Source organism: Mustela nivalis (genome assembly GCF_964662115.1).
Source record: "Mustela nivalis genome assembly, chromosome: 9".
Taxonomy (NCBI): Eukaryota; Metazoa; Chordata; class Mammalia; order Carnivora; family Mustelidae; genus Mustela; species Mustela nivalis.
In genome coordinates, this window is record NC_139028.1 from 87,994,843 (window position 1) to 88,016,053 (window position 21,211).

Below are 21,211 nucleotides of genomic sequence, written 5' to 3' on the forward strand. Positions count from 1 at the left end.
AAATAAATAAATGTAACAGTGTATGTGAGGATATCTAGTGCATTTTGCTTTTATGATACTTAAGGTGTTGATAAAATTGCGCATCTATGAAATGTCAAAATCTTTGTAGCACATTTCCAGCATGCATTGGCTGAAGACTAGTTGATCCTATCTTCCAAGTGTGAATCATACATATAGATAGAAATGGAACAAAGACACAGAATCAGGAACCCATATGTTTCAGTCTTAAACATTGTTTCACTAAGACACAGACATACCTGTTGGATACCTTTAGAATTCAAGGCATGGAACTAGGCACTTTACATATGTTCATTTCACTTGATGTTAATCTCAGCCCTGACATGCTATTATCTCTATTAAAAGGATGAGAAAGAGTGATGCTCAAAGAAGGAAAACCCCTTGCCCATGATCTCATAGCTAAAATGCCAGAGCTGGATTTTACATTCAATTATACAAACCTGATCTCCTCTTTCCTAAATTAAAAGCAGGGAAGGAGTTGAGTAACGGAGATTGAGGAATACTAAATTCCCACCATATGAAGCTCCTCCTTAAAGCAGTCACCTCTTCTAATATCATAACAATTGCAAAACATGGAGGGTCTTTGTTCCTACCTTTATTTAATGAGTGCCTATTATTCGCCTATCATTGTTCTAGGCCTGACAAATACAGAAAAGAAAAGGGAAAGGAGGGGAAGCAGAATAGTCTTTTTTAATAAGCTTATAATCAACAAATCCATCTAAAGGGCAGCTTTGGAACTCTGTCATTTCCAGCTAGTGTTTGATCCAACAATAAATCTTCTGGCTTGTGCCCCACTTTGAAACAAACCTATGTCCCACAGTATACATTGGTAATTCTATAACTTGGTCAATTCTCCCCAAAACACAATTAAATGTTAATATGTTGGAAATATTATATCAGAGATTTACAGAATGGGGGTGGCAATAATGCATTTCATGTAATCGTGCTACTGAATAAAAGTGTTGGCTGAAAACTAAAAGGGAAGGTTGTCATTAAATCATTAATTACCACATTTAAAATGGTCGATTTAGTTTACTGGTTAAGTTATTTGAATAAATAGCTAAAAAGAATCCATTTTGGGGAAAAAAAAGAAAAAAACACCTAATGGAACTGAAGCTCTAAGATGAAAACAAAAAGAATCACTACACCATGGAAACAACTATCAAAATAAGCCTTAGCATGTAGACTTAATTACTGACTCTTGTAAAGTATGTATATAAATAGTTTGACTTTGCAAATAAATGCTATCTGACACCTATTTAGTGAAATGAAATTTTGTTACAAAGCCTTAAATTTTATTTAATTATGTGCTATAAATATAAAATGAGTCCAGAGAATAACACGAAAATCTCTCATTTGATTAGTAAATTGCTGCTTATGCCTTACTATGTGAATATGAGCTTGATTTTTGTTGCTGCTGTTCCCTTATATATGCCATGGTTCCAGGATTCTTTTCCTAAAATACAGCTGTGGTCTCTTTTTTAAGACCCTGTTACTACAAGTCTGGGGTTTTACTGAGTTGGCACTCAAGACCTTCTAGGATCTCATTAAACTCCCTTTCCAGCATTATTTTCTTGTCTCCCCTTCAGTTGTGGCCTGTTTTGATATATTGTTATTTGCATATGCTGCTCTTTCCACATGTGATTCTCTTGAAGACTTATCTATCAGAAAAAGCAGTGACAGCACCATGTCCTAAACATAATCACCCACACTGTCCATTGGTTCTCATAACTGAGCATCAATAAACACACTTTCTGAATTGAAAAAACTGCAAATACAAGTTGGGAGACTGATAATGAACAATTGGTTATAGTTTTTTATTAGCATTTGCTACTCATCCTGCAAGTAAGCATTTCAAAGGGAATAGAGGATCAAAGATACAAGCAAAGGAACAAGACTTTGCAAAGCCTTTCCTATTTCACAGAGAAGTATACTGAAATTTGGGTCATGAATTTACCCATTAGAATGACAAGGCTGTTTGATCAGAGAAGCTCAGAGCCACAGACTTACAATACTTGTCTTATATAGTGGGGAACAGATCATGTCAGCAGTTGAGTCAAGAGTGCACTTAGTAGTTGGGTTATGGACACTGGGGAAGGTATGTGCTATGGTGAGTGCTGTGAAGTGTGTAAACCTGGCAATTCACAGACCTGTACCCCTGGGGCTAATAATACATTATATGCTAATTTTTAAAAATTGCACTTAACATCTATGAATTTTTTGTTATGCTAGATTTTTTATACTTCTGCATTCTACTTCTTTTTTTTTTTTTTTTTTTTTTTTTTTTTTTTTTTTTTTTTTTTCTGTACCACTGGGCCTATAGTTAGTTGGGTGGTAGCCCAACACATATAGAATAATATGTGCTTGCATTGCAAACACAGCCCTGAGATAACTCATATAGGTTGGGTGCCCTTTCATCTAATTCTTCAAACTGATCACTATTTCTAAATGACTTCTAAGCTGTTTCAAGATAATGTTTCAAGGCCAAGCTGGCAAGCCAACAACATGGGACATTTTCTAGATAATGCCATCTCCTTTCTGCAGCTGAGAGTAAACTTTCCCTCTAAACCATAAAGAGCTTTCTTGGATTTTCACATTCTATTTTCCATAAACACCAGAGGAGTGGATGTAAGTATGTCAAGCCTGGTATTGGCCAGAGACTTTATTGTTCCATTTATTAAAAGAAAATAAAAGAGGTAAGTAAAGTATTATTGATTTATTTTGCTGCTTGGACAAGAAAGTTAATTCTCCTGTGTCAAATGTCTGTGGTCCCTGCTCATCTCTGAATCATGACCCTTAGCCCGACCATTATGATGAAGAGAGAAGCCAAAGATAAGGCTATAAATGCTATCAGATAGTCAAATGATAGAGAAATTTATGGAGTCAGTGCACATGCTTGACCCTTACTATTGTAGGAACGATCCCAGAAAAAAGCATTTCTGTATCTTAAAAGGAAAAAAAAAAAAAAAAGAGCAATAGGGCAAACCGAACTTTGCACAATCTCACACCAAATGATCAGCAACATAAGAAATAACAACAGGAAAGATAAAAGCAAGAAAATAAGGGAATGAAAGAGACTTATGTCATCTATTTCATTATGAGATACATGTTTGCCGGGAACAAAAAGGAGAGGGAGAGAGTGTAAAGCCAATATCTGTTCTCAACACTGAGGACACTTCATGTTGCTCCTGTAGTGACTTCCTCCTAACCTCTTAGGAGGTCTCCAGCACTCCAGTGAGGACATCAGGAAGTGGCATGTAACGTGCCCGGGATCACGTAGCCCCATGAGGCACAGCCTAAGATCCAAAGGTAAATCTGACTTGTTCTCTAGTCTCTCTTGACCGAGCAGGTTTGGTGCTATTTTGTAATAATTATTAGAGGATGGGGTATTATAGAATGACTATTTAAGGAGAAAAGTGAAACTGCTCTGAGAGAGTAAAAATAGATTGAGGTTGTGGAGAGGTTCCAGTATCCGTGAAGTTAATTAAAAGTAGATATTTAATAAAGTTTGCACTGAAACACAGAATGGCAGCTGTAATCAAATCCATGGGAAGGGTAAAGCATACAGGCTCCCAGTGTGTGAAGGACAGAGCTATTTCTGAAATCAAAACAGTAACATGAAGAGATTACAGTTTGACCCATTTCCTGGCATAAGAACTTGGTATTTCCAGATTGCTCAGAATACCAATAACCTTACCACAGCTTGAAAATATTATTTAGGATCAACTGATCTGCAGGCAATGTTGAGAATGGATGCTGAGGCACTGGAAACAGATTTATCTATTATTTAAATTAAAAATGTTATTAATGTCTTCTATCCAGACATGGCCTGGGGGCCAGATGGCCGCACAATCCCATATTCTGAAGCTCACAAAGCATATTTGACTTAAGTTTTGAACTTATAGTTTCCACATTTAAAAAGAAAATTATTAAAGCCACATACAGACCTCATTCTCAGTAATTAAAAATGACTTTTAAAGACTTCTAAGAAAAAACAAACAAACAAAACACAAAACTACCGGCAAACAGAGAGTGCAGACTTACTTCTGGGATGATTTGTGAGGGCAAGTGATACGGCATGAATTGTTGTTTTCCCCAGATACTTGTATCTTCCTCCAGTGCCAACTAAGGGAAGTCAAAATGTTTTCAGAAACAAGGTTCAGAAAACTTGTTTCTAGAGGTTGTAAATCATTGTGTTTTTTGACTCTTAATCTCACAAAACAAACTGAGGGTTGCTGGGGGGAGGGGGTCTGGGAGAAGGGGGTGGGATTATGGACATTGGGGAGGGTATGTGCTTGGGTGAGTGCTGTGAAGTGAGTAAACCTGGTGATTCACAGACCTGTACCCCTGGGGATAAAAATATATGTTTATAAAAAATAAAAAATTAAAAATTAAAAAAAAAAAGCCTTTAGGAACATATAAAAAATATTTTTATCTACAAAATGAGAAGCTATTCCAATAAAAAGTAAAAAATGCAATTTATGGTTCAGCGATTTGCAAACATCTGGCTAAGTATAGCTCCTTGAAAACACATTATATTTGACTTTGTGTCTGTGAACCATGGAGATACTCATCTGAAATTATCACTTTCAGGAGTATTCAATAATGATAGTTAAAAATTAAAAATAAAAAGGCGGGGGAGAAATAAGCAAATACCCTTAAGAGACAGCCTAGGGCTTAACAGCTTGGACTTTTAAAGGGGGAGAGACCGAGGTTTAAATCCCAGTTTCACTAATAGTAATTTGATTATGGGTAGCTTATTTTAACATTTCTGATACTTAATTTCCTAGTGTATAAAATGAGAAATTTAAATAAAATAACACATACAAAGTATATAATACTTGAAATATAGTAATTCTTCAATAAATGTTAGCTATTATTTAGATTGAACCACATAAAATTGCCATTTGTGTATGATAGTCAATCATTAACAGCTTCATATGATTTTATATAGTTCAGTCTAGCATTATAAATTCTAAAAATACTAAAGGGAGACTGGTAAGGGAAGTCCCTTTTTCCCAGCTGAATCAAAAAAGAGAAATTTTCCAAATGGCAAGGAGGCATCTCAATACTGCTAGAGAGAGAGCAATATCCAGAGCTCAGAAATGGTGCTGAGTTTTCAGAATAGGAAACGCCAAGTGATACATTCCAGAATGGGACAGAGGGAGGATTTTTTTTTTTTTTTTTTTGCAAACTTTGAATATTGAGGACAGTAGAGGAGTAATTATCTACAGGTCTATAACTTTTATTGGTGATTTTTAAAAAAGAATCAATACATCAAAATGGAATTAAAAAAGTAAATAAAAAAACAGGACACCTGGATGGCCCAGTCAGTTAAGCGTCTGCCTTTGGCTCAGGTCATGATCCCAGGGTCCTGGGATGGAGCCCTGCACCTGGTTCCCTGCTCAGCAGAGAGCCTGCTTCTACCTCTCCCTTTGCCCCTCCCCAAGGCTCATGCTCTCTTGCTCTCTCTCTCTCTCTCTCTCTATCTCTAAGAAATAAGTAAGTAAGTAAGTAAACAAATAAATATATTTTTAAAAGTAAATAAACAACATGGTAATAGTAAATTCAGAATACTTTGTTGAATAAATTTTCTATAAATTCAAATTAGAATAAAGTTAATGACAACAAAGAGGATTTCTTCTCCCTACTTATATTCTTTTTCCAAACTGTCTAGAAAGCTATCTTAGGACCCTTTGACTTTTTTCACACCCTGAAGACAAAATAGTAAAAATTCTTTAAATACTGAAAAATTGAATTCTTAACATTTTAAAAAATTCTTTATATTTTGGGCACCTGGGATTAAGTCTCCATGATTAAGTCTCCATGATTAAGTCTACCTTAATCATTAAGCATCTGCTTTTTAGCTCAGGTCATGATCCCAGGGTCCTGGAATCCAGCTAGCATCCGGCTCCCTGCTAAGCAGGAAGCATGCTTCACCCTCTTCATTCCCCCTGCTTATATTCCATCTCTCACTGTCTCTCTCTGCCAAATAAATAAAATCTTTTTTTTTTAATTCTTAAATTTTTAAAATTCTGATAAATTGCAGGCAATGCCTATCCTGCTTTTCATACGCTTTGAAGTAATTCTAGTAGTCAACTTTCATTGTGGTAGTCACTGAGAAATGAACAAGGATATTCAGGAAATAAAAGAATTGTGTATTTAAATCCACCTTGACAAGAGCCAAATGTCCCCAAAACCTTGGAGTTCCCAACACCTCTGCCTATATCCTTCAATGCTCTTCTCGTCATCATGGTGCTTATTTTATCCTTCAAGTAGAAATACACATCAATTCACAAAACTATTTGTGTCCCTGAGATTGTTTATAATGAAGCATTCTGAAAATTCAAATGTGTTTTTCACATTTGCTTCCAAAATATAAGGTCCTCCAAGAACCATACAATGCTAAGCAGACACATTGTACCAGCCTCACATTCACAAAAACAAACGTCAGAGAGAAAGGAAACTGAAGTATAAGACAGAACAATAGAAAATCTCCATGAAATAGGCTCCAGGACCCAGGACTTGTTTTCAAGTGTTCGTGGGTTCACTCATTCCTTCTTTCCTTCAACTAAGATGAACTGAACTTCCTGCAATTGGGCATATAATTTAGAGCAAAATTATTAAAAAGTTGCTGTTTTCATAAAATTTGCTGTCCGGAAGGGGAATAGGGGGCAACACTCGAATAAATAAATACTTCAAATTGAGATGAGTCTTAACACAGAAAACAAGTAGCATGTTACAAATAACTTTTTCTGGCATCAGTTTATGAATTCCTTCCCTAAGGAAGCAACATTTGAGGTAGAAGATGAAGGGTGAAAGAGTTAAGTTGGAAAAGTTAAAAAGTAAATGCAAATTGTGAGAAGAAGGAAAAAAAAAATACCCAGAGCTTCCAAGGCTGGAAAGAAAATGGCTTTTCCTAGAATCTGAAAAGTCAGAAAGTCTGGAGCAAAGAGAATGAAGGGAACAGCCCTCTAAGATGTGGTTGGAGAAATGAGCAGGTCAAGACCAACGATCTTGAGGGCCATATTAAGCTTTTTTCCTTATTTTGTTTTGTTTTGTGTTATTCTTTCTTATGGGTTAGATGGCTTAAATCAAGGGATGAAAAAAATCAGCCTTATACTTTTAAAATTTTACTCTTATGTAGGGTGGAGAATAATGAAAGAGAATTGATCAAAGACCAACACTGTCATCCCTTCAAGAGATGGTGGTGACAAAGTACCAAAATTCAACTGAGGCCAAGGACTCAGAGACAGCCTTCTTTTCAATCAGTTATTTTATCTCCGTAGGTAGCATAACTATGGACAGTGGTTGTGGAAGCAGTGGGATGGTGTGCATTTCCTGGCCAAAAGCCTAAAGACCAACTCACCTTGGTCTCTGACTTCTGTTTACCAAGTTAGTACACTAATTTGTAATCAAGGGGCAAGAAAATTTGAAAACAATTTTTCAGCAAGTTTTAGTATTTTTTAATCCAGAAATTCCCTTTACTTCATAAACTCAACTATCAGGAATTTATGATAAAAGATGCCTTCTAGGTTTTTGTTGGTGAGAAAAAAAAGTTACTTGTTGAGGGATCTTTGCCAATCAGCTCAAGGAAAATTTTTAAAGGCAATCAAGGAGATGATTGAAAAGACTCAGAAAACTACATGTGGAATTTGACAAAAGCAAATGTAAGCAGTTCTGATAGGAACTGGAGATGTTTCAGATAGATACACTGTCTCTCCTTCTGAGTCTAGATTTTCTCTGACATTTTCTTCATACATGTTCCATTCTCCTCTGCAGACTGACTTCCTCTACTATTCACACCACCAGTGCCCCATGACCTCAAATTATCTACAGCTTTGGTTTAGCCTGTGAACCTCCTCCTCTGATAAAGAGTGACTTTCCAACCCTAGAGCCATCTTCCTCTGAACTTGGGCTTTTTGTCTCTTGGTTCAAATTATCTTTTAGGTATCTAAATGGGAAATTTCAGTTTGTGGTTGCTCTTCTCTTAGTTCAAATATCTACCCCAGAAACAATTCATTATCATACTAGGAGAGTTTGATAAACATAACTACCTATTTTGAAGTCCATCATCCAATCAGATCAATTTAGAAGAGAAAGCGGGACCTATGAGAAACTGAGTTCATAACATAGATCAAAAAGAAAAGAATAACAACTACAATAATTTTTAAAACTCAGAAAAAAAATTCATTTTCTATACTAACACTTCTAAAAAGAATATTAAAGGACAACTCAGACAATAATTCTTAGCAACTTATCTATAAGTGTCCCCTGATCAAGCAAGATTTCAGCACTGGAGATCTTTGACCTGTTTTTGCAGAGTTACATCCCCAAGGAACCCCAACTTCCTAAGTTATGAAATGTTAAAGTCAAGTTTTAGGGCAGAACGTTATTTCACACTTCTTGAGTACACACATATCCTTTGCCTGAAGCTGGGTTTTACAGTTTGGAATGTGGAAAAGCCAAGTGCTCTCCTGATCTGAAACATTTTTTTTCTCCCTTAGAGACACCATCACTAGACTCCACTAGGAAGATGGAGGAGAGAATGAGACATCACTTTTGGTTGAGTGGGAGTCAGTAGTGGAGGAAGAAGGCTGGGGATGGCTTAAAAAGTACACTCTAATTTTCAAATTTCTGGACATTCATGAGCTGTCGGATAGACACTCTGGAGCCATCTAGTGGTATAGCATCATTGATGTAAATGTTGAGAAGAGCTGGGTTTAGCCTTGAAAAAAGTCCATGTGCAACTCTAGTGGAATTGGACTATCTCTCAGAATAATCTCACACAGAGGTATGATCACTTTAGGAAGGCAATGCCAGCTGAGGATGTCCTGGTCCTAGGAAAGAAATGGATATCCTTACTCTGACTCACTCCCTCTGACTACAGCTTCCTCTAGCACTCTTCCAAGATGTACATCATCTAGTGACCTAGGTGGAGTGGAATTTATAAACGATCTTTTTAAAATAAATCCATAAAATATAAGGCTGAATTTATCCAGTGGCAATTAGAATTTGTTGATTTTATTACCGATGCCTACATAACCCCACCTATTTTCAAATGAACACTTTCGGGCTGAAGTTGAATTGTCAAGGGGATATTTGATAGCTTTAAGTTGTTAAGGGTATTGCTTTGTTTTGACAGATATTTTTGGGGCTTGCGGAATAGAAGGACTAAGGTCATTTTCTTATTCCTGAAACTGAAAAACAATCCTCTATGAGGATTTTTACTGGAGGGGGCTCATTTGCAATACTTAGAAAAGGTTTTCCATAGAAACTGTGCTGACAACTTCTTTCTGTTCATTTTACCTCATTTCTTTTACTTGGTAAACTAAATTAGGCTCAATGGCAGTTCTCAAAAATTGAGCAAGCATCAGAATCACCTGAAGGTCTGTTAAAATAGAGATTTCTAGACCCTACCCTCAAAGTTTCTACTTCCGATGGGTCTGTGTAAGGTCCAAGAATTTACATTTATAACAGGTTTCCAAGAGATGCTGATATGATTGAGAGACTGTACTTCATGAACTACTAATGTGAAGAATCAAGGCATAGAGGTTCACCCTTTATTTTTCACTGACTCAAGGACAAGACTCAGACATTTTTTCAGAGTTCCCCAATGAGCAACAGGTTTTTACTGTTTGTAATTCTTCTATTTTTAAAACTAGACCTGGTTCTTCCAATAAAATCCTTTGCAGAAAGCAAATATATCACATGTAAAAGCAAAGCTACTCTGATTAAAATGAAGGTTGGGGAACAGAAGTTCACCTGTTCTTCCTCACTACCCACAACTTTCCAAAGTAAATACAGAACCATGTCTACAGGGCACTTAAGCCACCACAAAGCAGCTGGGAAACCAAAGCAGTCAATATAACTGCTGTTCCCCAAATGGTCACCAGCTATACAACTTATCAGACGGTTCTTTTCATCATCCAGACTTCTCTCTCAATTACTGTTTCCTACAAAATGCCTCCCCTTATTACCTCACCATTATTTTTCATAGGGTTGGGGGTATGGAAGAACTATGAATAGAAGAATGTGCACTTTATTTTGAGTATAACTCTTTTTTTTTTTAAGATTTTATTTATTTGACAGAGATCACAAGTATGCAGAGAGGCAGGCAGAAAGAAAGAGGGGGAATCAGGCTCCCTGCTGAGCAGAGAGCCCGATGCAGGGCTCGATCCCAGGACCCCGAGATCATGACCTGAGCTGAAGGCAGAGGCTTTAACCCACTGAGCCACCCAGGTGCCCCTTGAGTATAACTCTTGATTGCATATTTTGTCTCACAGGAGATGCTGGGAATGAATGGTAGGAAACATCAACACTGTATGAGGAGTATTTTCTGAATGGCCTGGTTCATGAACACTGATATTTATTTGGAAACATGTTTAAACAATGCCTTCTAATTAAGATTTTGCTCCTTAAATAGCCTGGTTCTGGCCTAATACAGAGCAAAGAGAGAGAAAGAAGTTAAGAATTGTTATCAGGGCTCCTGGGTGGCTCAGTGGAGTAAGAGTCTACCTTTGGCTCAAGTTATGATCTCAGGGTCCTGGGATTGAGGCCAGCATTGGACTCTCTGCTCTGTGGGAAGCCTGCTTCTCCCTCTCGCTCTGCCAGCCTCTCTGCCTTCTTGTGATCTCTCTCTTCCTCTGTCAAATAAATAACAAAATCTTTTATAAGAAATTATTATCAATTTGCAGGTTTTCTAAGCCTCAGCCTTTATCGAGCTACCTATGGGAATATGTAACCATGTGAATATTTATCTAATGCAGATATTTCTCTTTTTTTCCTCTTCCAGATCAGTTCTTGAATCTAAACCATTACTTAAAAGTGGAAAGGTGGAAGGCTCTGTATCTCTGAGTGCTGGGCTTGCTTTGGGATATAAATCTGGAATAAATTCACTTTGGGTGGCAGAGAATTTTATTATTCCTGTAAGATAGGAACCAAAAAAGAATAATCCCATGAGTTTATTGTTAGAGCAATAACAATCAAGGGAAAACAGACCAATCATATTAAAGCCAGGCATTCCTTTGTTACTGATGTACTAATAATGTAAAGGAGAGTTTCAGAATAAAGGAAACCCACTGGAGAGGAGGGGGGCAAAATGGCAGAGACATAGGAGACCCTGTTTTAACTGGTCCCCTAAAGTGAGCTAATTATCTACCAGAACACTCTGAACACTCATGAACTCAGCCTGAGTTGTAGTATTATATTCTTCTGGATCTCTACAAGGGCAGAAGATGCCAGTCAGGAGGTAAAACATACTGGGAAGAATCAGACTGATATCAGGGGATAAACAGAAGGGAGAGGGAGCCACCAGAAGCGACCCACTGCAAAGTAATACACCAATACGAGAGGCTGAGCCTGGTGGTGGGTATTATGGAGGCCACGTATTGCATGGAACACTGGGCGTGGTGCATAAATAATGAATTTTGGAACACTGAAAAAAAATAAAATAAAATGGAAAAAAATCAAGAAAAAAACAAACAACAAACAAACAAACCAAAAAAAAAACGAAAGAAAAAGAAAGAAAGAAAAAAAGAAAGCCACTGGGATGTAGGAGTTCACTTTTGGCTTGTTTTCTTATCCCATAGACTGAATGTGAATTTCAATGAGCATGTTTCAGACAGTCAATATTCTTTCCCCAGAAGTTTCCATTACAGTCCCTAAACCCATCCTCACTGATCTGTTTCTTAATCTAAAACCATTGGAAGACACTTACCTGATATCACTCACTATTTCATTATATCTACTCCACGCCTTGTTGGATCCCCTTGTTGGGGAATCCAACCCTCTCTTAAAAAGGCCTAAGACAAAATTAGCTAATACAAAGTAAATTAAGAAGTTAGGAATAAGTGAGATAATCCAGAAGTAAAAACTAGTAATGCCTACAAAAATTGAGTCCCGCATCTATCACCAAGGATCAACATTAGAGAATCCAAATAAATGTTTGAATTCCAGAGGTAAATAGAGGGTTAGAAATGTGAGATAACTGTTAAAAAGGTAATTTCTGAACAAATTTGGGGAAGTGGAATTAAAATAAGAATAATGGGAGAGAATCCAAAACATGACAGTGTGTTCTGTCATATGCAAAACAGACAATAAATGTTTGGTGACTTATTTCATGGGTTTGTGTTGCTAGGCATGTGTATTCAAGTGTGTATTCAGAATATACATATAATATGCCATTATAATTCCCAAAACGTTTTGTCTACTCTTTTCCATTCCTTAGATTAGGCATACCTCGGATGCCTGAAGAGTAGTCTAACAACAATAACAAAATCATCCAAATTTCCAGGGAAACAATAAGAGGCTATACATGGAAAACACATGATAGCATCTTACCATTTTCTCCTCCAACCCCTTGGAGTTTCCTATCAACAACCAGATACTAAAGTTACCTACTTATTTAGTCTCCAATTAGTTCACTCTGGGTATGGAGCACACAAAACCTCAAAGCAAACATGCAAAGAAATTCTTCAAATGACATTAATCAGGGACTTTTGACAGGGTGCTTAAGGACTCTATCCATGGCCGGGTGTGGGAGGTGTGACATCAAGATATGAACGTAAGTCGTCCAACTTCATATCACAAGGTGATATTGGAATTTAAAAACATCTCCCAAGAATTACTGCTCTAGTCCTAGCTACCCTTTCTTTCTCATAATCAGAAACTATACATAACTCTCTGCATTTGCTAATTTTAACTGAGGAAAGGAAAAGAAATTTTAAAAAAGTATTTTCCCCTTACATGTAACTGCTCAGTTTCCTATGGAAAAAAATTTATTTTATAATACACTGAGGAAATTTGGATAGTGGTCCAAATAAATCCTCCAAACTGACAGACCTATGATTTTTCAAGGGTTGTTACAAAGACTATGCCCTTAAGCCAAACAAGCATCATCTTTGGGGAGATTTTATTTGTGTGATCAATTCATATCTGGACAGGTCTTCTCTTGGTTGGCATAGCAACTAACTGAAGTTCATTGAACTTTTAGATGTGTGTGCTAACAGTCTAAAGCTGATTTTCCCCCCCATAGGGACCAGAAAAGGCTTTCTTTGTTAAACCTCTCCAGTTGCATTCAAAAATACATCATTTTCCTCAAGCCTACAAACACACACATTTGAGATTTCGAAAGTAATATTAAGAAAATTGCTTCTATCATATAATACCATAATAAGTTTCCTCTATTTCCTGAAAGATAGGCTAAAGTCAAAAGTTACCCTGTTTTCTACTCATTTTTAGGACTTTCCATGGTAATCTTAGGATATTCTTTCCAAGAATTTTTTGGGGTAAGGTTTTGTTGCAGAAGTATAGGCAGTGATCTTTCAGTGTTGGTGTTTACTCTGGCCTTGATAAAGTTTTCAGTTTGGAAATGTTAGGTCTCCATTGCTTAGTTAAATATCTCTAGTAGTTTATTTTCATGCCAGTTAGTTAAGGAATGAATTAATCAATGCCTATTTAGAGAGGAAAACATGTCATGAACCTGTAATAACACTGTGGAAGATGAAGAAGAACAAAAGATATCATTGGCTTTTAAACAAACTATAATATCATTTTTTTAAAAAGACCAATGTAAAAGGAATACTAGAAAAGTTGTTTCTACTATGAACAGAACAAAAAACACTTTAAAAGGACACATTTCTAGATATATCATCCCTTCTTGTTAATTCCCAATTTGGAAAAATTATTACTATGAGTTGAATAAGCTTCATGTGTAAGACAGTTGTTCTTTTCTGGAAGATGTATTATCTGACCTATGTTTACCTAGGAAATCATCTTATTATTTAAAGATATAAGACGAAAAGATAGAAAAAGATTAAAAGATTAAAAATTACACCCTTATAAAGACTAGAATGCTATTCTAGTTATTTGTTCAAGGGACATCCCTGTTCCTTCTTATTTAAAGTCTGCAGAAGTATCCAATTTTCCTAATTTCAGAAATATTTTATTTGCCTCACTTCCTTTTTTCTGGAGTATAGGAAAGATATCTCAAATGAGACTTTGTAGTCATTTCTCGATGCTGAACCTGTTGGAGGCCACAGTGCTCTGATAATTACCATCTGACTACTCAGGAAGACTATTTCCTTCCATCTTGGAGCTGAGCCAGTCTACTGCCAATGAGGCCTTTACACTTCAATGACTTTATTGATCAACAGTGATTAGGTCAAGTTGCTGATAATGTGTAACTGACCACTGCTATTTATACACAACTACTCAGCAGCCCCAAACTAGGGCTTAGCTGCGTGTGGTTTTGTGGGCAGATAGACTCTGGCCTCCTATGTCTGGGGGTCTTTTATAATGAAGCGGGTATATTGTAGAGATCTTCATTTATAAATGTCCTTTTTGAACTGAAGGGGCTGCCTTTGTTTCATACTGAAAAGGGAGAAGTGAGAAATGTTTAAAGCAGGGGTTGCAGGAGGCTGTGGGCATATGGATAAAAGGAGAGTTGAGTGCCAATTCTGAACAAAACCCTGCTGTATGATTTTGAAAGGATGTGTATAAGGTTTAACATTAACCTATACTGCCATCCTGTGGAGCAAAGGAGAAATTTTTATCTTCGTGAGTAGCTGACCGCACTGCAGGGAACTTAATGATAAACAGGAGGCCAAAGGCTGGCTCCAAACAGTACACTTTTAATTAAAAGTATCTTGAGTCCACATTACTACTGCTTCAAATGACAGGCTTTGGGGCATTTTCTAGAGTAGTAAACAAAGCAATCCTCTGAGACTACTAACAGTCTCTAAAGGCCAAAGGCCAAACCTCTCTTATACAATGGAAAGGCTGAGGCTCTGAACCTAGGCTCCTTCATCCCATCCGACAAAAGGAAGGAAGAAAGAAAAAGAAAGAAAGAAATTAAGAAATTCTCAAGGGAAACCTTGAGAACTCTAGAAATCTCAAGGTGGATTAGAGAAAAGAAGAAAAGGCAAGAGGCACAATTTTAGTAACAAATGAGCATGAGGGGAAAGGAAATGTCCGAAGAAAGTGTTAGATCTGAAACCAAGGGAGTCTGCAATTAAGCAATGGCAATCATTTACAGAGGATTCTTAAAGGAATCATTCCCTGTTCGTGTCAAAGAAAAACTACCCAGTGGAGTTAAACAGGCAAAGAATTCATTATTTAAGACAATTGCAATAGGGGACTGACAGCTAGTATAAAAGTACCGGAGGACTTTGAGGGGAAGTTTGGTCCATGTAATTAGACCATCTGTGTGTCCTAACTGTTGCTTAGAGAAGTTAGGGTTCTACCCTCTCACGGAGTATAGGAGATGGGGCCCAATCGTGAAGAAAAAGGCATTCCTGAGTGGTGAAACTGGCATAAGTCTGAGAGAAAGTTTCCATATCAAGGAGCAGATAAAAACCTTATCATTGTAAATTTTCTAAAGTAAGTGATCTTTAAAAAAAAAAAGTTAGGGGCCTAATATCAAGAAAACATCTGTCTGGGGTTTAGTCAAATTAAGGAGAACTTTGGTCAATCAGTCTCCAAATCTATAAAACGACCAGAGTAATTCCAGCACCATCTTTACCTACACATGTGAATGTGTGGGGCGGGGGGGGGGGGGGGGGGGGGAGGGGTTAGAGAAATATGTGAGTATGTTGTAAACCAGTAAATACAGTATATACAAATGATATGATATACTGGGGTAGATTGAGCTATTGGTCTTAACCCTCTACTTCTCTGTAGTAATATTATATATTCACCCTCTTGCCTTTCTTGACAGCATGCTTTCTACCTTTGGGTTTGCCCCTGTGACTGGTTTAGTCAGCTGTCTCTCAGGAGATGTATCATAAACAAAGGCTTGTATTCTTGCACTTGGGCCATTACCATGAGAGGAACACCCTGTAATATCTCACTGGTCCCAGAATAAAGAGAAGCACAGGGAGCAGACCTAAAATGAACTCTCAACCTGGATTCAAATCCAGCATCGTTTGTATAGACTGTAGTCTCCCCAACCATATCGGTGCCCCAAATCTTCAAATCTTAAATGGTGATTAGTTGTGGGAGTAGAGAAATTGAGCATAAAGTACAAAAATCTCAGGAGAAAGGTGGGTGTACTCCCATCACATATTCCCTACCACGTATTTGAAGGAAAACATGACCCAACAAAATTTTGCATCTCTTTGCAACAAAAACAAACAAACAAAAATTAATACTCAAGTCTCTTCTATTGTTTTCAATTTTCCTTAAATTGATTCCTTAAATCCCTTATTGACGAGTATTCCTATGATAAATTAAATGAAATAGGGTTGCCAGGCTGAAATAAGGAATCTGAGTTTGCTAGGTACAGAGGAAATAAACAACTATGAAAAGGTGAGCAAGAGATAGATAAGAAAGAATACTTATCCCCCTTCCTTTAACTCTCACCTCCTACTCATACCCCAACTAACAAACCTGCGTCATTTGAGCTGAAAGAGGAATTCATCTCTGAATATACATCTGAGTTAAAAATCCGTCTGCAATGGTCCTACTGGGGCTTTTGAGAACAATGCCATCTCTTAAAATAACTGTTTTCAATCATGACCTTCAGTGTGTCTGAAAGGTCGTGATGATGAATAGTGAATGGTGAGTGGCATGCTACAGAATGCGGCCTCTTAATTGCTCACAGAGAAGTCACATCGGATTTTTAATCCTTCTGTTGATGCCAATGCTTGGAAAAGATCACTGAGTTTGGATCTATGTAGAGCTACAAGGCTGAATCAGAGATGAAAATTTCCATTTGAGCCAGCTACTCAGCCTTTCCTGAAACAATTTGGAGAGGCAGAGGCAGGAAACACAGTGTATCATGATGGTGTGCACAGAGTTTAGCATCAGTCATGTGTGTGCTTAAATTGTGGTGCTACCATTTAAGAGCTATGTGGGCTTGAGCAAGTTTGTAATCCTTCTGCATTTCAATAACAATATCTGCAAAATAGGAATTGTCATCACTGCCAGGGTTGTTGTGAGGATTTAGCATGCTAATATATGTAAAATATGGCACACAGTAAGTATGCAAGAGAAGACAACTGTGGCTGTAGCTGTTATAAGGCATTAGGGAATATATATATATATATATATATCCCCCCCCCCCCAGCAAAGAATAAAGATACCAGTGTACTCATACAGAGGTAGAAACTGAAGACCAGGGTGGCAAGGATGGAGGCTGTGGGATAGGGCAGGGGTAGAGGTCGTGGGGTGATGAGGAAAGAGTCTGACAAGACAAGTAGGTAAGTGGGTATGTAAGGAATCTATCTGGACAAAATGGAGACCAGAAACAGAAAAATGGTAACAAAATCAACTTCTCGAGTCTGAGCATTCCAAGTTTGCTCCTGGAGCATAAGATTCATGTTGATGACCCCAAATTCAGTGATTATAGGGGAAAGTATGCTTTTCAGCCACAATAATAAAAAAGAAAAGGATGCAATAATTAATTTTATGCCAACCTGCCTGCCTCATGGGATGCTCAGATATTTGATTAAGTTTTGTTCTGGGTGTGTTTGTGGGAGTGTTTCTGGATGAGATTAACATTTGAATCAGTAAAGCAGACCATCCTACCCAATGTCAGTGGGCCTCATCCAATCTGCTGAAAGCCTGAGTATAAGAGAAAAGGCTAACGGGAAATGCACTCTCCTTACCCAACTGTCTTTATTAGGCTGGTACACTGGTGTCTTCCTGCCTTTGGGTAGACTCAGACTGAAACTTTACACCACTGCCTCTCCTGGTTATCCAGCCTTTGGACTTGGACTGGAGCTATATTATCAGTTCTCCTGCGTCTCTGGCTTGTTGCAGATCTTAGGACTTCTCAGCCTCCATAACTACATGAGCCAATTCTTCATAATGAATAAATAAATAAATAAATAGATTTAATTAGTTAGCATATTTATATTATATTTTACATATGAATATGTATATTATCTATTATATATATGGTTTTGTTTCTTTGAAAACCTAAGCTAATATAGAGAATGTTGTGCACAAACCTAAAACAGTACCAAAGTCATCTGGACTTAAGATGTGAGGCAATTTACACTGGGAATTCACCTTTAACATCTGTGTTCCAGGGAAAGCAGGTCATAATCAAAATCATGGGTAGCTCTGAAAAAGAAAAGCAGGCAGTTGTCAGAAAGCCATGCTAGAAAAAGCTTTGGGGAACATTATTAGAAAACTAGAAAAATCAGGAGCTTCTCCTCCAAGTAGAGTGAGCATAGCAGTGGGGAAATAACAGACGCACTGAGGAGATTCTGGGAGACAAGAGGGAAGCTCCTGAGAGCAAATCACATGAGTCCCAACTGAGTAGAGAATCGAAGTGAGGGGAAGAATCTTCATTTAGGGAAGGAATGGAAATGACAGAACCAGGCTTTTTTTAGTTTTATCAGAGCACATTTGGAGCTGAGGATGACAAGTAGGCCTCCATTTAGACACAGGGCACAACATGATGTCTCCTTCCCAGAAGCCAGGTAGAAGCCTGGTCACTAGGAATAGAACACAAGACACAGAACAGCTGGAAGCCAATATGATGGGATGTGAGGTACCTGAGATTCCAATTAGACGCCTATTAAAGGATCCACACAGGGAACAGCTCTGATCCAGGTTGGACACTGCCTTGGAGACAAGAGACCTTAACAAGACTTTTGTAATGACCACACTGCCTGCTGGGCTTTCGAGCAATAAATCTCCCTGACATCTTTTTCTGTAGTTGTAGAAAGGAGACGTTCCCTGTCCTTACCCTTGTCCCAGGTCTTTCTATTCGTGAAGCTTCTCCTGGTGAAACCCCCCTAAGGCAGGATACATTGACAGACCAAACCCTGAGGTGTGGTGTCAACTCATTCTACTCCTGATATAATCTCAAATTGCTCTTTAATCTCTGAGTGGTGACCTTGTTACTGACTTTCTGATTTTGGGCTTGACTACCCCTCACACTTCAGACTTGATGTTCAGTACTGTTTTCTTAGAACCATTCTTCCCTGCATTTGTTGAAGTAGAATGATAAGTACACAGGGGTCTAATTACTGAAGCAGACTTGGAAATTAACTTTTCCCATCTTTGCCAGAACTCTTGAAGGAAGGATGGATTTATTGATCAGATACATGAATAGAGGCTTTCATTTACCCCAGCCATGGTTTAGATTATATCTGCTACGTGAACACTCCACCACACCCTGAACAGCACCATGCCAATCTTTATGAAAGGAAGAGGAAGATGATAAATTTTCTAGACTCAAAATTTATAGTTTCAGTTTTCTTAAGAGTTACCATAGAAAGCCAAGTAGCCTAATGGGAATCTTTGGAAAATGAAAGTATGAGATGAGAACTTTGAGACAGAAGGCACGTGTTACTAGAATAGACTCTTTCCTGATACTCGTCTCCAGTTCTCCAACTCCATCGATACAGGTAATCACTTCCTGTGCTGAAGTGAATTTGAAATTGGGAGATGAGAATTTATTAACTTTGAAGAGGTTTAAAATTCATTATAAATGCCTCTCTTGTAGAATTAGATTTGAATTGGAAAACTTTTCAAATTCAAATGTTATAGGGACAACAAAATCTTAAAAGTAGGCAAATGGCTCCTGTTTATTCCAAATTTATTATTATGCTTCAGTAACAAACTAGTCAGCAATTCTTTACCATTACTGAATTTCAGAAGATTGGAGGTTACCAAAGCAATTTGTAAGACTCTCTCTATCCCTCTCTCTCCATCCTATTGTCACACCCATTCTCCAGCCATTTAAGATGAATGAATTTGAATGAAGCAACAAATATAGGCCAGTGAAGTCTATGACCTGAAGCAAGAGATCCAGCCCAGGCACCCACTATCCGGCAGCAACTGGAGAGCCTACTTGAGTGGGGCAAGACTGGTTAGGCTTGTTTCTCAGGACTTTTCCATTAGGAAAGTTTTGGGGCTACTACTTCAAAAGACATAGACATCATGAAAGAAGTAATAAGCTATGATATTGTGATTTAGAATAAGAGATATATATTTGCTGTTTCTGGCACAGAGCCCTCAGTGAGGCTATATAGGTGTCTTTTGTTATGCTAATAAGGCGACTTTAGGACAGCACCTAAGAATGAGGGCTGGTTGCCAGGAGAACCCACCATGGGATTAGAAGTTTGGAACTTCTCCTATCCCCCTAATTTCTGGGGAGGGCAGAGGGCTGAAGATTGAGGTCAGTCTCCAGTCGCCAATGTTTTAATCAATTATACCTTTGTAATGAAGCCACTATAAAAACCCAAAAGGACCATGTTCAGAAAACTTCAGGGTTGAAGAATACATAGAGATTTGGAGAAAGTGACATACTTGGGAAGAGCATGGAAGCTCCGTGCCCCTTCCCCATACCTTGCTCTATGTATCTCTTCTATTTGACTGTTCCGGAGTTATATCAGTTTATAACAAAAGGTGATCTAGTAAGCAAAATGTTTCTCTGACTTTTGTGAGCCACTCTAACAAATGAATTGAACCCAAGGAGGGGGGTCCTTGGAATCTTGGGTCTATGCAGTCAGAGAAGCATTGGTGACAACCTGGACTTGCTACTGGTATCTGAAATGTGTGCGTGGCTCAGGGGAAGCAAAGCAAGTCTTATGGGACTGAGCCCTTAACCTGTGGAATCTGATGTTTTCTTCAGGTACATAGTGGCAGAATTGAACTGAATTTTAAGAAACCCGACAGGTGTCAGAGTATTTCTTATTGGTGTGGGGATCCTTATACACACATTGTAATTGGGTCTTCAATTCTTAAAATTCTTTAAAGGCCTTTCAAGTGTAGCCTGACTTTACCATGCCATAGTCTCAGCTATTCATTTCTCCCCTCAGAGCTAGGCACCAGAAAGCCTGTTATTAAATATCCGTTTCCTTTTATGCACCCACCCTTTCCTGAGACCAAATGTGCTGTGTGAGAATTAATAAAAGATGTTGAGGGCAAAACATTCATAAGTGAGTTACTGCAAGAAGCTTGTTTTGTTTATTTAAATGCTGAGCTCGGATTATGCTTGCATGTTTATAAAAAGCTTTCATTATTTGAAGAAAATGCTCTAAAATGTAAACAGAAGCTGACTTTGGGTTGCAGGATTACTGATGGCATATCCTTGGAATTTTTTTTTTCCTTTCTGCTTTTATTACCTTTTTTATTAAGTGTATGCTATTTTTATAACCTAAGAATGGTATAAAATTAAAATCCTATTCATTTTTATGAACACTTTAGTATCTTCCTGTGTGTGTGTGTGTGT

General features: G+C 37.7%; 2 long non-coding RNA genes across 3 annotated transcripts in view; one reads left to right on the plus strand and one right to left on the minus strand.

Moving 5' to 3' along the window:
* LOC309840804 overlaps positions 1 to 8,990 on the plus strand; it is a 29,134-nt gene extending 20,144 nt beyond the window's left edge. The window contains exon 3 of the long non-coding RNA XR_014298805.1: positions 8,526 to 8,990. This is a non-coding gene — a long non-coding RNA (uncharacterized lncRNA). The remainder of the gene's footprint in view (positions 1 to 8,525) is intronic.
* Positions 1 to 21,211, minus strand: part of LOC309840803 — a 531,584-nt gene that overhangs the window by 42,474 nt on the left and 467,899 nt on the right. The gene's annotated exons all lie outside the window — the stretch shown is intronic.